Source organism: Oryctolagus cuniculus, chromosome 6 (genome assembly GCF_051225735.1).
Source record: "Oryctolagus cuniculus isolate XC-2025 breed Fujian yellow rabbit chromosome 6, ASM5122573v1, whole genome shotgun sequence".
NCBI lineage: Eukaryota > Metazoa > Chordata > Mammalia > Lagomorpha > Leporidae > Oryctolagus > Oryctolagus cuniculus.
In genome coordinates, this window is record NC_142872.1 from 14,855,970 (window position 1) to 14,873,536 (window position 17,567).

Genomic DNA, 17,567 nt, shown 5'->3' on the forward strand with positions numbered 1-17,567 from the left:
GTCCTGTCCTCATTCACTTACAAAACAAAGGTAACTGGATAATATCTTGAAATTAATCATGTGTTTCCCTCTATTGCCTTCAGAGTGCAAAATCCTCACCCTAGTCTGTCTTTGTATGGGTGATTAGAAAGGCAAGGAAAGAAAGGTTAGAGCCATGCAAATTCTACTCATGCAAATAAAAAAGCAAAACTGTAGACATTGAAGCCAGGTTATTTCCTTGTGAGATGATTTGCCTTATTTTTCAGTTACAACTCCTGCCCTTTTAAAGCTACCACAAGCTAGGACTGTGTGTGTGTTTGGTGAAAAATCCACTTTCTTGCCCGCAACCCCCAGTCCATTACAATGAATTATTTATACAATACAATCAAAAGTCACTACTGGTAAAATTAAAGTAGAAAAGCACAGATGTAAAACATAAGCCCCAATTATTTTATTTTAATTTTTTGCGTCAGCAGACAAAATTACTCTGTCAAATTGCTATATAAGTATGCACAAAACCCACTTAGGTTTTGTGCTTGTGTCCTCATGGAGTAGGAACTTGGGGTTGGCAGGGTGGCACCAGCCCTCAGACCTCATTGAAAAAGCCCTGTGTTAGTCACGGCTTCCATCCTGAGGGTGAAGATCCACAGTGCAGTGCCCTTACCTTCCAGCTGGTGTGGGCTTGTGGAGAACTTCAGAAGGGCATGGGTAGATGGAGAAGCTGAGAGTAGAAGCCAAGCTGATGCTCACAGTAGGAGCGACAGACTTGTAGGGAGGCTGTTGGGCCAGGGAAGGCAAAGGGGGGCTGAGTGAACAGGGGGGCTTCATGGTTCTGACCACGGCGAGAGAGAGAGACAGGCCAGGATCAATGGTTCAAGTATTCCAATCTTCTGCCTCAGTAACCATAAGCTTGCTGCCAGTGACTTGTCTTCCATCTTCCCATGAGGGCGCAGGAGCCATGGCTGCCTTCCTCCAACTGCAGTATCACCTTAGGGAGAGAGACAGAGGGAGGAAACAAACTAAGAGGCTGAAACATTGTTTTCAAGTAGAAACTGAGTTTTGCCTGGAGAAACCAGCTGGTCTCATCAGAGGAAGTTTCTACTGCATGTGACATTTCTTTTCCCCTTGTCACTTGAGAGCACTTAGCCCCAGTTTTTCTAGGACCTTTGTAGTTCTGAAAAATCTCCACCTGGGAAACCCCTGAGTCCTGGGAAGACTGGGTCTCTCCTGGCAGAACAATCAGAAGGTGGGGGTTTTAGGGAGAAAAACCAAGCAATTCTATATGCAATAAATAACTTGGCATTCCAGGCACATCAGAAGTGCAACATGAGCAGTAGTTTGCAACCCACTTGTGCTGTTCTCACGTGTGGTGAGATGATTCTAAGGGCACCATGATAGCTAGTGTAAGATTGTGTCTCTGAGATTTGCGTTTGAGTCAGTAGGGAGTCCAGAGCATGGCTCTTATCTCTGTGGGTAGTCAGCATGCGATCTGTGCACTACCTGCAAAGAACAAAAATGTAGGGGGAGGCGGATCCATTCTCTCAGCCTGAGCAGAGGGAGGTCTGCTCCTGCCCTTCGTCACCACTACTCCTGGTTTTGAGGATTTGGGCTCAGAATGGGATTGAACACAGCTGGCTCCTGGTTCTTGGGCCTTTGGACTGGGGTTAACTTTACCCAGTGACTCTCTAGTGTTCCCATTTACAGATGTCATATTGTGTGACTTTACTGTCAGCATCTATGGCAAACGTGAGTGACATGACAGGTTAAGCCACCCCTTGCAGTACTGGATCCCATATTGGAGTGCTAGTTTTTGTCCCTGCTGCTCCACTTCTGATCCGACTCCCTCCTAACACATCGGGAAAGCAGCAGAAGATGGCCCAAGTACTTGGACCCCTGCAGCCATGTGGAAGAACTGGAAGAAGCTCCTGGCTCCTGCCTGGCATAGTCACAACCATTGCAGCCCTTTGGAGGAGTGAATCAGTGGATGCAATCTCTGTTTCTTCCTGTCTCTCACACTGCTTTTCAAACAAAACAGTAACCAAAAAACTCACGTTCACTGTTTCCCTGGTGAATTCTTAGTAATAATCAACTATCCTGGAAAATATGAAGAGTCTTTAAAAACTTCATGGAAAGTAGATATTATGAAAAACTATGCATGGATTACAATTTTCTTTGGCGTCCAAATAAACTTAGACTACCTTGTTACGACATGGCTGAACAGGATCTTGATTGAGGCACTGAAAGAGAATGTTGAAGTCTTGAGGTCTCTTGCATGAGAGAAGAGGGAAAACACTGATACTTTACAAAAAGCTTGCGGTGCCAGAGAAATCATCAGCTGACAAATGAATGAGTCATTTTAAGGAGGGAGGAGGCAGTGTTGTCAATGAAGCCAGCAGCAGCAGCCCATGCACATTAGTTGGCAAAGAAAAGAAATCTTTGGTGTCCATGCCCTGTTGGAGGGGACTGGTGACTGACTGCAGAGACAACAGCGAATGCCGTAGACAGTACAGCTCATCGGCTCACAGAGTTCTGACTGGCTCGGTGGGTTCAAAGCTGATGCACCCAGAAGGGCTGCAGACGAGAGCAAAGCTTCTAATGGGAGACTTAAGGAACTGGGATCTAGATCCTCAAAGAATTGTAAGAAGAGATAAAACGGAGCTTTGCTGAAGATCATGCATAGTCAAAGTAATGGCTACCAAAGAGTAAAGTGGAAACAAAAACATATTTTGGAAAGCAGTCTGCTCAGCCACAGAGGTCATAGGTTGGATGTTGTCCTGCTGCAGGTTAAGCCACCACTTGGGACGTCTGAATCCCGTATTGGAGCGCCTGTTCAAGTCCCAGCCTCTCTACTTTTTTTTTTTTTTTTTTTTTTTTTTTTTTTTTTTTTGAGAGAGAGAGAGATCGAGAAAGGTCTTCCTTTACCGTTGGTTCACCCTCCAATGGCCGCAGCAGCCAGCGCACTGTGGCCGGTGCACTGTGCTGATCCGAAGCCAGGAGCCAGGTGCTTCTCCTGGTCTCCCATGCAGGTGCAGGGGCCCAAGGACTTGGGCCATCCTCCACTGCCTTCCCGGGCCACAGCAGAGAGCTGGCCTGGAAGAGGGGCAATCGGGACAGAATCCGGCGCCCCGACCGGGACTAGAACCCAGTGTGCCGGCACCGCAGGTGGAGGATTAGCCTAGTGAGCCATGGTACCAGCTGCCTCTCTGCTTCTGATCCAACTTCCTACTTAGACATTGTGGAAGGCAGCAAATGGTGGCTCCCGGCCACCCCAATGGGAGACTGAGTTTGAGTTGCAGCCTTCTGGCTTCAGTCTGGCCCAGTCCTGACTTGTCATAGCTCTTTGGGAAGTCAACCAGTGGATAAAAAATCTCTGTCTATCATGTGAATGAAAATCAATAAAGAAATATAAAGAAAGAGCAAAGGTCACAGTATTAGTTCTTTGGGGACATTGGAGGCATTTTGTTTGTTGACTTACTGGAGGGCCAAAGAACAAAAATGTCTGCTTTTTATGAGTGTTTTGAGAAACTCAGCCAAAGTAATAGATGCCCAGGAAGGCTTTCCCTTGGCCACCACAGGGCTGCTGATCATTCCCCCCATTAAACAGGAGTGATTTTGTACGAGTTTCAATGGGAAACTTTTTGGCATCTCCCAAAAGTCTTGATTTGGCTCCTTCTGACTTCTTTTTGCTTCCTAATCTGGAAAGAACCTTTAAAGAGTGCCCATTTGTTTTCTATTAACACAGTGAGAAAGAGGACACTGCCAAGGTTACACCCCCAGGAATCTCAGTTCTTCATGGAAAACATGGCTGACGTAATCAATTACAGAAGTGGTTTGTACTTGATGGAGCTCAGGATGAGAGACAGTTTATCTTTTGTTTATATCTCATCTCAATTTTATTTTTCAAGAGCCTTTGGAATTCCCTCATTTTTATTTATGTAATTAATAATTAATAACCAACTAAAATTTATTCCAACAGTACCATGTCACATTAAAGATTAAAGAAAATCATGTATCTTTGTAAATTTTTATTTAAGTTAATTTTGACGAGATTCAATATGATTTGGAGATAGATGTACAAGTACAAGAACATAATGATATTCCCTCACAACAAACTTCCCAGCCTCCTTCATTCTAGCTTCCCTTTTTTTTACTTTTTGAGATAACATATTTTATATTAAAAATAAAAAGGCTTAATACTTAACTGAATAAGAAATTTAACAAGTAAAGAGTAAAATAACTTAGTCTAGTGAGAATATAAACAATGGCTATACAATAATTGAATGGAAAAATGGCCATTTCACCCATATACAGTTTTTTTGGTCAATAAGTCAATCATAATTCCTTTCAGTGAAATACAACCAGTGACAATGTAACAGCTAAATGTTTCCTGTGTGATTACAAGTTAGTAAGTTCATTTAGACTTTAAGCCACTTCCTTTCAACAGTTTATGCACAGGAATAATTTAATGGAGATTATAAGTCAAATAGTTATACATTACATTTTTGTGTACTCTATTAGCACAAATCAGGGAAAACATATGGTAACTGTCTTTTTTGAGACTGGGTTATTTCACTAAGTATAGTGGTTTCCAGTTTCATCCATTTTATTGAAAAAAATAGAATTTCATTTTTTTAACAGCTGGGTAATAATACATAGTACCTATGTGTGTATGTATATATCTATATATGCATATATATATCTATATATATATATAGATAGATATATGCACACACACACACACCCCATACTTTATCCAGTCATTGGCAGATGGACATCCAGGTTGATTCCATATCTTAGCTATCATGAATTGAGCTGCAATAAACATAGGAGTATGGATAACTCTGTCATATGCTGATTTCATTTCATTTGGGTAATTTCCCAGTAGTGAGATTTTTGGGTTGTATGGTGTATCTATTTTCAGCTTTCTGAGGAATATCCATGCTGTCTTTAACAATGGCTGTACTATTTTGCTTTCCCATCAACAGTCAAATAAAGAATATTTTTCCCCACATCCTCGCCAGCATTTATGGTTTGTTGATCTCTGTATGAGAGCCACTCTGACTGGGGTAAGGTGAAAACTCATTGTGGTTTTGAATTGCATTTTTCTAATGGTTAGTGATCATGAGAATTTTTTCATGTGTGTTGGTCATTTGAATTTCCTCTTCTGAAAAATGGCAGTTCAAGTCTTTTGCCGATTTTTTTGTTTGCTTTGTTGTTGAGTTTCTTGAGCTCTTTATAGTATCTGGATATTAATCCTTTATCGGTTGCACAGTTTGCAAATATTTGTTCCCATTCTATTGGATGCCTTTTCACTTTGTTCGCTTTGTAGTGCAGAAGCTTCTCAGCTTGATTTAATCCCATTTTTCTATTTTTGCTTTGATTGCCTGTATTTCTTGGGTCTTTTCCAAGAAGTCTTTGCCTATGCCAATGTCTTGCAGAGTTTCCCCAATGTTTCCCTCGAATAATTTGATGAAATCAGGTTGTAGATTTAGATCTTTGATCCATTTTGAGTTGATTTTTCTATGAGGTGTAAGGGATGGGTCTTTTTTTTTTTTTTTTTTGACAGGCAGAGTGGACAGTGAGAGAGAGACAGAGAGAAAGGTCTTCCTTTTGCTGTTGGTTCACCCTCCAATGGCTGCCACAGCTGGCGCACTGTGGCCAGCGCACCACGCTGATCCGATGGCAGGAGCCAGGTACTTATCCTGGTCTCCCATGGGGTGCAGGGCCCAAGCACTTGGGCCATCCTCCACTGCACTCCCTGGCCACAGCAGAGAGCTGGCCTGGAAGAGGGGCAACCGGAACAGAATCCGGTGCCCCAACCGGGACTAGAACCTGGTGTGCCGGTGCCGCAGGTGGAGGATCAGCCTAGTGAGCCACGGCGCCAGCCCCAATAGTATCTTAGTGGAGTGTTTTGGTTCCCCAGTGTATAGAATCATGTCATCTGCAAGCAGGAATATTTTGACTTCCTCTTTTCTAATTTGTTTCCCTTTGATTTCTTTTTCTTGCCTAATGGCTCTGGCTAAAACTTCCAGGGCCATATTGAATAGCAATGGTGTGAGTGAGCATCCTTGTCTGGTGGCAGATCTCAGTGGGAATGCTTCCAAGATTTCTTAATTCAATAGGATGACAGCCATGGGTTTGTTGTACATTGCCTTGATCGTGTTGAAGAATATTTTTTCTCTCCCTGATTGCTTTAGGTTTTTATAATGAAAGGATGTTGTACTTTATTAAATATTTTCTCTGCATCTATTGAGATAATCATGTGGTCTTCATTCTTCAATTGGTTAATGTGATGGATCACATCTATTGATTGTTGAGTGTTGAACCATCCCTACATAGCAGGAATAAATCCCACTTGTTTCAGGTGAGTGGTCTTTCTTTTTTTTTTTTTTAAACACACACACACACACATACACATACACACACAGATTTTTTCTTTTTTTTATTTATTTATTTATTTATTTATTTTTTGACAGGCAGAGTGGACAGTGAGAGAGAGAGACAGAGAGAAAGGTCTTCCTTTGCCGTTGGTTCACCCTCCAATGGCCGCCGCGGCCGGCGCACTGCGGCCGGCGCACCGCGCTGATCCGATGGCAGGAGCCAGGAGCCAGGTGCTTTTCCTGGTCTCCCATGGGGTGCAGGGCCCAAGCACCTGGGCCATCCTCCACTGCACTCCCTGGCCACAGCAGAGGGCTGGCCTGGAAGAGGGGCAACCGGGACAGAATCCGGCGCCCCAACCGGGACTAGAACCCGGTGTGCCGGCGCCGCTAGGCGGAGGATTAGCCTAGTGAGCCGCGGCGCCGGCCTTGGTGAGTGGTCTTTCTGATGTGTTGTTGGATTTGATCAGCTAGTATTTTGCTAAGGATTTTTGCAACTATGTCCATCAGAGATGCTGATCTATATTTCTTCTTTGTTGTATCTTTTCCAATTTTTTTGAATTATGGTGATACTGGCCTCATAGTTTGAGAGTATTCCCTCCCTTTAAATTGTTCTGGATAGAGAAGACATGAATTAGTTTTTCTTATAATTCTGGTACAATTCAGCAGTGAAGCTGTCTGGTCCTGGAGTTGTCTTCATCAGGAGGGTCTTTATTACTGATTCAGGCTCCATCTTGGTTATTGGTTTCTTTAGGTTTTCATTGTCGTCATGCATCAGTTCTTTGCATCAGTGTATGGAACTTCCTCTAGGATAGACCATATGCTAGGCCATAAAACAAGCCTCAGCAAATTCAAAAATGAAACAAAAAAAATCTGAAATCCTGCCATTTATCTCTTTTAACCACAATGGAATGAAGCTAGAAATTAACAAGCTAAGAATCTCTAGAAATAGACAAACACATGGAGACTGAACATTGTACTCTGGAATGACTAGGAGGTCATAGAAGAATTCAAAAGCAAAATAAAAAAAATTCCTGGAAATGAATGAAGATGACAGTATAACATATCAAAATTTAGGGATACAGCAAAGGCACTGTTATGAAGCAAGTGTATAGCAGTTAGTGCCTGCATGAAGAAATCGGAAAGGCATCAAATAAATCATCTAACAATGCTTCTCAAGGACCTAGGAAAACAACAATAAACCAAACCCAAAATTAGGAGTAGGAAAAGCATAATAAAAATTTGAGAATAAACAAAATTTAAACAAAAACAACAACAAACCCCACAGAAGATCAGTGAAGTGAAGAACTGGTTTCTTGGAAAAAAAAAAAAAGATATGGATACACCATTGACCAATCTAACCAAAAAAACAAACAAACAAAAAAAAACAAAAAACAAACAAAAAAACCAAAAAAACTGGGAGAGAAGACCAAAATCACTAAAATCAGGGGTGAAAAGGAGATGTAACAAGATACTATAGAAATAAAATTAATCATCAAGAATGACTACAAATAGCTATATGCCAACAAACTGGAAAATCTAGTCCAGAAGAAATGGAGATATTCCTGAACACATACATTCTATTATTTTTTAAGATTTATTCACTTGAAAATCAGAGTTACAGAGAGAGGGGGAGAGACAGATCTTCCATCCACTGCTTCACTTCCCAGGTGGCCACAATGGCTGGAACTGGGCCAGGCTAAAGCCAGGAGCCAGGAGCTTCCTCCAGGTCTCCCAGGTGGGTAGTGGGCCCAGGAACTTAAGTGATCTTCTGTTGCTTTTCCAGTCCATTGCAGGGAGCTGGATTGCAGTAGCATAGCTGGGACATGAACCAGTGACCCTATGGGATACCAGCGCTGTAGGCAGCGTCTCTACCCACTATGCCACAACACTGGCCCCTGAAATTCCCTCTTTTTATAGTACTGCTGCAGGCCAGACATGTGATAGGCATCACTGATACAGTAATAAATAAGGTAGATATGATGACTGCCTTCATGGTGCTCTTTATTGGTAGACAAAATTTTTGAACATTCTTCTCTTTGGTTAGGATATGCTTCATTCAAGCCTGAAATAAAAAAGGGAAAATAAAGTCCAAATGCAAATTTCACCTTAATACAAGAATCACTCCCCAACCCTTCCCAAATACTTTGACCTTTCATATTCCTCTGTGTGCTCTGTGGGGTTTTGCTTAATTGAAAGTCTAATCAGTTATCCTGCTAATCACTAGGTATTGTTGCCAAGTCACTCTTTTTAATAAAGGGAACCAAGACTTTTGAAAACCAATCTTACTAAACCTAATTATTGTCAGATTTCTTTACAGAAAAAAAAGTAAACTACATTCAGCAGTTTGTAAGTGTAAGGAACAAAGGAATGATTAGTCACACCTGTAATCCTACACTGAGATGATCACCACTCTTGACATTTTGATGAATAGTCTTCTATCTACCTGTTTGCACAAACATATCCAAACGTGTATGATTTAATGAGCTGGGTTGCTCTTATGGATTGAACAGGACTCTGCTTCTCAAATTCACACAGTAGTTTAAACCCCACTATCTTATTTTAACAGTTAATTGATAAATGCTAGGAGTGCATGGATTGGAGTAGAGACGTGTTCTTAGACTGGCAGCCCAGAGGCAGGTCTAGTGTGAAATGTGGATCATTGGGTGTTTATACTTCTTACAAGAAGGTTGGTTATGTAAACTGAGTTCAACTTGATAAGGCAGCGAGGTAGATATTAGCCTATGTGTGTAAGAGAGGTCAAAGACAATAAATTTATGAGCAACTAGATATGGAAACAAATCCTGACAGTGGGACCCCAGCCTCTTCTCTGTCTCCCCTAGCCCAAGGAGTCCTTGCCTGTCCTTTATGAATAGGAATTCACTAGACTGGGGGAGCACTCAGCTGGCTTGGTAATGTCAGAATCACTGGACTGAAGGAGCCACTTGCTTCTCCAATCGATAAGAACCTTGATGGCCAGTGTTGTCCTAGGGTTTGTTTAGGGGAATTCCACATCCAAAAGTCCCCTGCCCAGACTTTCCCAGAAGAGGAAGGAGGGCAGAAGAAATGGGGCGGGGGTGGTGGCGTGGGGTGGTGGTGGGGGGAATACTCATGTCCTTAAACACCACAGTCTGCATGCACACTGGGCTGTCAGAGCTTGACTGAGACACCCGTCTGGGTGGCAGGTGCAAGAATTTCTGTCTCTTCCCTTTTTCCAATAAACTGCGCTAAAATCACCTTCTCATCTGCTCATCCATCAACCACATATTTCATTGATGATAGAACGAGTTCCCAGGATTCAAATCAGCGGTAACAAACCCAGTTCTTCTCTCTGCTCCCTGGCTTGCCGTGCCATCCTCCCTCCACACATGTGCTGCTGTCGCCAGCCCCCATCAGATGCCAGACTCCTGAGCCCGAACTGTAAACCTCCAAAATCTAACCCTAAATACACTGTTTGCTTTACAAGAAGCTCCTTTGAGGTATTTTTAGGTAAAAAAAAAAAAAAAAAAAAAAAAAAAAAAAAAAAAAAAAAACAAGCTGACTAATTTAGATGCCAGAACACAGGGTTGGGTGTTCAGTGGAGTCCGTTACTCATGTGTTGCCAACCTGATACATATCCTTTCAGACTTTTCTCTGCATTGCTACAAATCTTAGCTCCTATTGTGATTTTGGCACAATGCAACTCAGGCTTAGGTACTGGGATCTCCCTTTTCCCCCCATCCTAATCTTGGACACTGAAGGACCCCCTTCAATCCCGTGTTTGGAAAGCCCTGGGAGAGCATCTTGTTACTGAAGGCTTGATCCTTGGCAGTGATGCCAAATCAGAATAGCACAGACAAGGCCTGAGGATGCTGGCAGGAGGAAGCTGATAGTGAGGAGGTAGACGACCCAAACCTGCAAAACTCCCGTCCTCCTGAGTGAGGCTGCTGTGGGGTTTTGAGGAGGCTGAGAGGAAGAGGGATCAGAAATACTGGAAACAAAGAAGCGGCAACGCCATGCAGGCCTCAGGCCAGGCAGGGAGAGGCAGCTTGGAGTCGCAGTGGGCATTTGGTCTGGGTGTGCGTGCAGGTCGTGTCCAGGTTCCTGGTTGGTCGGTGCTGCTTGTGGCTTTCCTTTGGTTCATTAGCAATTCTGTACTCTTCTGGGAGTTTTTACTATAGCCCGATGGGCGTCAGTGTGGCAGCAGCTACATGCAGGTGGTAGTTAACGTTCGGGCCAGGAATTCCCCTGCCCAGACCTGGAATTCCCCCTAAACAAACTGTTTTGAGACATATCAGCCATTTATTGGAGAAGCAGATGCCCTCGTGGGCCTGGTGATTGTAGCCATACAGGGCTGGCTATACCACTCCCTCAGTTCAGTGACTCAATTTTAGTGCCATCAGAAGGTGGGGCAAGACACTGGAAGCTTAGGGAGGGAGGCCGGGAGACTGGGGCCTGATGGCATCTAGAGTCTGCATCCAGAGCCCTGTTGAGGGGCATCTGTTTTTGGGACAAGTAGGCTGCTCAGTCTCCCTCAGTTTCAGTCTCCTTGAGCCTGGTGAAGATTAAATAATACGCTGACACGAGTCACCGAGTTCTCCGTAGATAGCATTTTTCATTAAGCACTTGTCACACTGCAGAGTGCGAATTTGTTAACGGATCTGCCTGTCCCAGCAGAAGGCGAGTCCCTTGGGAGCAGAGTCACAGTTTATTCATATTTTCGTTTAACATCCAGCTCCTAGAGGGTATTAGAAAATGGCTTTGAAGGAATTGATGGTTCTCGAACAGTGTGTTAACCGCTGGCTAGCCTATCAGAAGCAAGGGTTCATTTTGGCCATGATGGATGTCTGTTCACAGAGCAGAAGGCAGTGGGGGTGACTGAGGAAAAAGGCCTGACTTCCCCACTCACCAGGAATGAACAAAATATTCCCATCACTGTTGTCATCTAGCTCTCAAAGGACCATGATGCAACAGGATGGGATCGTTATTCTTAGGTTCATACCAAAGGAAATGGAGGCTCAAAACAGTGAAGGAAATTGGTCTGGAATTAATTAAGCATTACTGCTAAGCATTAATATGGACTGAAATACTGTGTACCTCAACATTCATATGTTGAATCTCTGACACATAGGGTAGCTGCATTGGGGGGGGGGCCTCTGAGCCACGAAGTAAGATTGAATGATGTCCTGATCTAGTAGGATTAACGTCCAAGAGCAGACAGTAGAGCTGGCTCCCTCCTAACCCCACATGCGGTCCCCAGGAAAGGCCAAGAAAAGGCCTTGGAGGACCTAGCACGGGGTGGTCTGAACGCCAGGGACAGAACACTTAAACTCAAACCGGCTGTCTTCTAGAGTCCAGAACTGTGTGCAAACAGCATTCTGTAGTTGGAACCAGCCAGTCTGTGGTATTTTTTGGGGGCTGTCTGAAGTCACTAACCCAGGAATTACTCTAGTCAATCTTAGACTAGACTGCAAAAAAAGTGCCATAAACTGGCTGTCTTCTGAACAACACATATTTGTTGGAGTTCTGAAGCCTAGAAAATCCAAGATGGAGGTAGTGGCAATGATCATGCCCTCTGTACATGCCTGGTGGAAGAGGCCAGCCAGCTATCTCATCTCCTCGGAAGGGTGCTCACCGTAGATACAACCCAGTCACTTCCCAGCGGCACTACCTCCTAAACCAGTCGTGTTGGTGATTGGGGTTCAGCAGATGTGTACAGGAGAGACACACTACGTAGACAGTAACCTCAGCTATTGACAAATAAGCGTTGATGCTAGAACTTGAGGTCCATGAGATTGGAATGACTGGGGCCCGGCTGGGCATCTCCTCATGGGCTCAGGGTCACCCCTGGGGGTCTTGCTGCCTGCACTTGCTCCTGGAAGAGTCTTGCTGGGAGAGAGATGGATCCCATGTGTTTTGTACTCTCAACACCTGGCCTCGTTCTTGATGGTATGAAAACATGAACAAAAAGTCGCTCTCAGAAGGTCTGGACTTGGCCCACAGAGAAACCTGAAACACGGCTAAGGCTGCTGATCACCGTGTTAATCGAGACCTTGAAATAATGCTTGCAGGTAAACCCCCTGCCAGCGCTGCCCCAGCACCAGTTATCCAGGTGCAAGTCCCAGGGCTAGCTGAAGACTTGAGGTGCATCAAGGTGATATTGATTCATAAGTTTTTTGAAAGGCAGAAAAATTGTTTTTTTAAAATAAAAAATTTAAAATAGAATCTGACAGAGCTGCAGAAGTGAACAGTGATAAAGTTGATTATCTGGCACTCCTTAAACTCTTGCATGAAATCAATGATATCTTAGTCCATTTGGGGTACTGTAGCAAAATCACATCATCTGGGTGGCTTGAATACAACAGAAGTTTATTTCTCATGGTTTTGCAGGCTGCAAAGTCAAGATCAAGGCACCAGCATATTCTGTGTCTGGTGAGGGCCCACTTCTGGTTCACAGTGCAGTGATTTCTCCCCATGTCCTGCTTTTTATTTTAAATAGTGAATTTCCCTAAGCAACAGTATACTCCTCAGGGCTCAGCTCAGCTCAGAGAAGACTGAGGTGCAGTAGTTTAGGGATCAGGGAACATTTCATTGTCATTTCCCCTTTCCTTCTCGATTTTAGAAGTTGCTCTTCTGTAGGCGGTAGATTCGTGTGAAGTCTTGTGAACTTCATTTTTCCTCTCATGTGTGCATTGAAATGGGAGGGGGGGTTAAAGTAATGCAGAGAAATAAAGCCCAGAGAGTTAGGCCTTAGGGAGTAAATTCTAATTTTTATTCAATATTTAGATGTGCAGAAGAAAAAAGTGTATCTGTTGATGTAATTTTCTTCCAAGTTCAGCTCATTTTCCTTGGTCAGTTATCTTTCATGACAGAAACTGATGTCCAACCCTTTGTTCATGTTCTCTAACCATGTTGATGATCCAAAGGGATTCAACGAAGCATCTTTGATCTGAGAGCCTTGATCTGATGAATAAGGAATAGTGTTTTTGCCACCAGTGAAGGTTGTCCTGCTCAGTTAGGAGAACGATTTGGGGAAAAGAGAACACCACAAAATCAGTGATTGCATTTCAGTGCTCCAGGGAGGGAAGAGCTGGCCTCGCTAATTCCTACTGTGCTTGCCGTAAAGGTCGCTCCCTCCTACCTGCCTTCCCACCAGTTCACCTGCCGCACTTCTGATCACCCACCGGCAGGAATTTCCCGCGAAGGGTTTCCTTTAGAATTGATTGCTCCAGGAGAGTCACATCCCTGGAATGGTTTCTCATCATGTTTCCACAACCCAGATTTTAGAGTGGAATTCAGAGCCAAATGAATGGGAAGCCAAGCTGAGTATCCACCTAGGATGCATATCTAAAAAGGGAACTGAACATCACTGACATAAATTGGCAGAATGTAAATTGGATTCACTCCTCCTGGATGTCAACCTGTCTGTGTTAAGTACTTTTGTGACTCACACATGAGCTTGTCATCGGCTCAGTTCCAAAATCAATACTGCATGTTGTTTTGCTTAGGAGGAGTGAGTAACTTAGTTTAATTGTCTAAATGTTAAACCTCTTAATTCATTTCCCAAGATTCTGTTTCAGCTAGAAAACTGCAGGAGAAAAACACAAGAAAAAGGTACCCAAAAAGTTGGAAAGATTTTGTGGTTTTCAGTCTGCTTCTCTATAGCAAGTAAAGTTAATAAGTGACTATTCTTAATGCAGCTTTTGATAAGAGAAAATCAGTTCCTTTAAACTTCCTTTTAAAAGGGTGTGAAATATTTAAAGAAAAGGGGTAAGAGGTGTCATGTCCTTAGTCATCCTAGAGTAATCCCTGGTCTTAAGTCAGCCCCAAATGACACAAGATCTATTTGTTAGCCGTTCCAGCATCTGTGTTGTGGGAGGAAATCAAGGCTCGGAAGGTGCGTGTTTGTGATGCTGACCCTCAGTGGCCCATTTGCTAGGTGTGTTCTGATCAGAAAATCGATTCCTGGAAGTTTAGGGAAGCATGCTATGGACTTTTGCCTCCACTTACTAACTTCTTCACTTTTACTCTAGAAATTTTTGTCATTTGGCCAACCGATAATCAATTTTGAATTCTTTCCTTGTCTTTTATGAGCTATTCAGAAATACTCTGAAAATTCATCAAATTCATTTGATTTTTTTTTTTTACTCAATCGTTGGGTGACCTTCATAGTTTTTTGAGGACTTACCATGTGCCAGACACTGGGCTTGTATGTTTAAACAATGTTCATTTTATGTTCACAATACTTAACACAGATATTACTATATCCATTCAAAATTTAGACAATTGAAGCTAAAGCAAGTTGCCTTTTTGCCTGAAGTTGCGTGGACAGTTAGAAACCAAAAGTAAAATCTGACTGCTGGTGTATTCCAGTTGCCTGATGTTGAAATCCATGCTCTGAAACTGTGCTGTAACTTACCTGTCACTTATTGAACGAATGGTAAGTACCACGCTCTGCACTGAGCACTTAGCATCCATTCCAGATGGACTCCCCAGAATTCGGGGAGGCTAGATAATGGTTTAAGTGGGCTCCTTACCTGTGCATGGCAAAGCTAGAGTGCAAAGACGTGTCCTCTCCAGGGGTTTACACGACCATGATGTACTCCGTCTTGAGACAGAAGGTTGAGGATTTGCTTAGAATGACTGGATCTCCCTCGGTATCCCCATGGCTTAAATGATGAGCTTTATGCTACTGAACTTTCAGTCCTTGGAAGTTAGAGTTGGCTTGATAAAATTGTGGAAACTTTTTTTTTTTTTTTTGACAGGCAGAGTGGACAGTGAGAGAGAGAGAGAGAGAGAGAGAGAAAGGTCTTCCTTTGCCGTTGGTTCACCCTCCAATGGCCGCTGCAGCTGGCACACCACGCCGATCCGATGGCAGGAACCAGGTACTTCTGCTGGTCTCCCATGGGGTGCAGGGCTCAAGTACTTGGGCCATCCTCCACTGCACTCCCTGGCCACAGCAGAGAGCTGGCCTGGAAGAAGGACAACCGGGACAGAATCTGGCGCCCCAACCGGGACTAGAACCCGGTGTGCCGGCGCCGCAAGGCGGAGGATTAGCCTAGTGAGCTGTGGCGCCAGCCAAAATTGTGGAAACTTTTGTCTGTATCTTGGATCCTCCATTCTGAAATTATGACAGAAAGTTCTAGATGCAGACTGACCAAAGTTTCTGACGTATTATAGTTAGATGTATGAGGATAGTTCAAGAAATTCATAGAATGGAATTAAATGATGGGTCTATTTTGGTGCAGAAGCTTTTGAAATGAATAAAGTGAAGAATCTTCAATATGTTCATGAAAATGTATGTTATAAAAAACTGCATGAATTGCACTTTTTGCTTATTTTTTAATTCCACTTCTCCAGGAACCTTTTCAAATGCCCTCATTTTACTTCTCTGAGGATTTAACCAGAATTTTTCTCTGTCCTTTCCTTCCTGCTTTTCTTTCTACTAGGTCAGGTATATAGGTAAGTGGGAAACTTGGAAGTACTGATCCTAAGTCACTTTTCATTTAGCCTTCCTTTTCTTTTGATTTTTGGCAAAAGCAGAGAGGCAAAATCTGTCTTAGAGACCGAAGTTGCTAACACTGCAGTATTTAGCACACCCTGCCCATTTGATTAGATGTCGGGCAGAGTTTCCTGTTCTGTTTGCTCTGTCAGTTTCCCTTGAAGGACCATGTACTTTAAGCCTTAGGAAACATTTCCTTTAATTCTTCTCAGTTGCCAAATATGGCTAAGCTTGAATCGCTGTCTTAAACAGACATTCTTCTAAATGGATTTTTGTCATTATCAGTTTGGGTGGGTGCTGGATTGAGGCCTGACTGGGGCTCTTGAGAGGAGCAGTTTCAGATGTGGCTTCTGAAAACTCTTGGTACCTAGGCCCTCGAGGATGCGCTGGGTCTGGTGACCGACTTCTGATGGGAATGAGCTGACGCCATAGGTTAGGTGTCGTTTCCATGATTAGGTGATAAAAAGGTGTTGACTTCGTTTTTGCAAGAACCTTCTTTCTTTCTTGTACTCTGTCTTGCCCTCTTATTTGCTCCCTGCCGTGTTGAGAATGCTCTGGGAAAAGTCCTGCGTGGCAAAGAACAAAGGGGAACATTTGGCCAAAAGCTTGTGCGGAGCTGAGGCTTTTGTCCCACAGCCTGCCAGGAACCGAATCCTGCCAACCACTGTGTGAATGTCAGGAGCAGTCAGTCCTCCCCAGGGGAACCACGAGGTAACTGCAGCCACACGAGGGGCCCTGAGCTGGAGGACCCGGCCAAGTGCACCCAGGTTCCTGTCCTGCATGGGAGATGATGTGTGTGTCTGGGTGTGTGTAGTTCCAGGCCATTGCATTTGAGGGTGGTGATGGTGGTGATGGTGGTGGTGGCAAATTGCTATGCTGCCATAGATAATGAATACAGACTATGGTACTGGGAACGAGTTGATTCCATAAGAAATGAGTAAAAATGTAGGAGTGGCATTGGAACTTGTGGATGCTGAGAGAATGTGGAAATGGTGGTGAAGAAAACTGAATGGTCTGGGATGGACTATTAGTAGAAATCCGGACTTGAAGGATGTTGGAAGTGATGGCCAACAGGAAGTGAGGAACGTGTTCCTGGCATTTGAGAAAGGGGGATCCTTGGTACAGAGGAGGTAAAAAATGAAAGATGATGCTGTCTTCAATGCAATGTACAGAAGAATATTTTGTTTAATAAACTTTGTCACAAAGCTAAGAAGATTGACAAGCAGAGTGTTGCAGGTGCTGCCTGGTTTCTTCTTGCTGTTGAGAGGAATACGGAGTGTGTGAGATAACTTGGAAGAGCCCCTGTAAAACAGTAACTTAATGACTTTGAAAGGTTTCACCTCTTCACACAGAAAACAATTCTAAAATTAAGAAATATTATCTGAGCATTGTGAGAGAAACATGACATAGAGAAAGAGAGGAGGGAGTAACTGTAGGGCTCCCAGGCCTCTGAAAGGTCATGCAATGAAGTCTCAGTAACAGAGCAGGTGAAGTGTGTGCCTCACAGATCCTCTCCTGCAAGCAACGTGGTCTCCAGGAAGCTTCCAGCATTCACCCTCCTCCTCCTCAGCAAGGCCTCGAGACACAGAAGAGCTTTTTTCAAAACCATCTGTGGTTGTGGTTTTCTTTGTTTACTTCTTTATTTCCATAGACTCAATGCCAACAGGCATCACAGAGGTCCACAATTTTTGGAGAAAACTGTCTTATCAGATACATCATCAGTGGAAGGG

The 17,567-nt window shown here is 43.6% G+C and overlaps 1 protein-coding gene across 12 annotated transcripts in view; it reads left to right on the forward strand.

Annotated features, from left to right (window-relative positions):
* Positions 1-17,567, forward strand: part of LOC138850130 (uncharacterized) — a 311,379-nt gene that overhangs the window by 148,659 nt on the left and 145,153 nt on the right. For 3 of the 12 annotated variants that reach the window (XR_016235264.1, XR_016235260.1, XM_089334893.1), the window contains one exon: positions 3,722-3,897. The exons of the other annotated variants lie outside the window; for them this stretch is intronic. The gene's annotated coding sequence lies outside the window, so the exon portion shown is untranslated. Of the gene's footprint in view, positions 1-3,721; positions 3,898-17,567 lie in introns of those variants that run through there. 12 annotated transcript variants of the gene reach the window in all.